Source organism: Sinocyclocheilus rhinocerous, unplaced genomic scaffold (assembly GCF_001515625.1).
Source record: "Sinocyclocheilus rhinocerous isolate Xijiao unplaced genomic scaffold, SAMN03320098_v1.1 scaffold4395, whole genome shotgun sequence".
Classification (NCBI taxonomy): domain Eukaryota; kingdom Metazoa; phylum Chordata; class Actinopteri; order Cypriniformes; family Cyprinidae; genus Sinocyclocheilus; species Sinocyclocheilus rhinocerous.
Window position 1 is genome coordinate 77,978 of NW_015635544.1, and position 1,155 is coordinate 79,132.

Sequence of the window (1,155 nt, forward strand, 5' to 3'; positions counted from 1 at the left end):
ATAATAGCTGTCATCACTCAAATTAATGCACGACTCTACATTATCTGTATAGCATGTATGTAAGACTCGAATACAATTATGAAGTAATAATTTTATGACGAATAAATCTTTCAGTGAGTAAAACTGGCTGTGTCTAATTAAACACTACACAACATTATTATATTATCTTACATTTTTTTTAATGATTACTATTTTAAATTATTGTCCCTGGATTAGTAGGGTACACTTGTAATAAAGTAGCGGTGGTAGCGGACAGATTTTAAATATCAATTCTGCTTAAAAAGATGCAATCTAATCCTGTTTACTTGAAATAAGCTGATCCCGATCAGGTTTAAGCTTACGGACCTGTTGCTATGACAGCAACTCCGGGATGAGCTTCGAAGAACCAAACAATCCAAGATAATGCCAAATCGTCAACAATCTGACAGACAGTTGACCCTGAGAGATCAAGTAAATATCTACAGCGGATCTAAATATTTATAATTAATTATAACTAGTTATGATTAATTATTCATATTTCCCCATGAGCTGATTCGCTACATAACGGAGTTAGCGATGTATGAAGAACGGGCCCATGATCAGTGGAGCCATGAAATTACAATTCACCATGGCAACAGGTTCTTAATATTTAACATTTTATATTTAATTTAATTCTTAATAACTGTTAATAACTGTTATAATATCAGAGGTGAAAAATGTAAATTATTGAACTAATGTTCATTTTAATGCTATCCCATGGCAAAAAAAAGGAAAAAGACAGAAAAAAGAAACTAGAACGTGGCAGCAGCTAAAAATTAAGTATAAAAACAATTAAATCAAGCTAAAGCTTTAAGCATGAGCTGAATTAGGCTACTTTACAGACATTTGACATTAAAGGGGTCATATGATGCGATTTCAATTTTTCCTTTCTCTTTGGAGTGTTACAAGCTCTTGGTGCATAAAGAAGATCTGTAAAGTTGCAAAGACTAAAGTCTCAAATCCAAAGAGATATTCTTTATAAAAGTTAAGAGTCAACCACGCCTACCTAAAACGGCTCGTTCTAACACACCCCACATACCTACGTCACTATCTGGGAAGAGTTGCATAACGCCGCCCAAATAGTGACGTAGGTATGTGGGGGCGTGTTAGAACGAGCCGTTTTAGGTAGGTGTGGCT

General features: G+C 34.5%; 1 protein-coding gene across 2 annotated transcripts in view; it reads right to left on the reverse strand.

Annotated features, from left to right (window-relative positions):
• The window catches only part of LOC107747314 (phosphatidylinositol 4,5-bisphosphate 3-kinase catalytic subunit beta isoform-like), a 109,755-nt gene that overhangs the window by 6,510 nt on the left and 102,090 nt on the right, over positions 1-1,155 (reverse strand). The window lies entirely within an intron of this gene.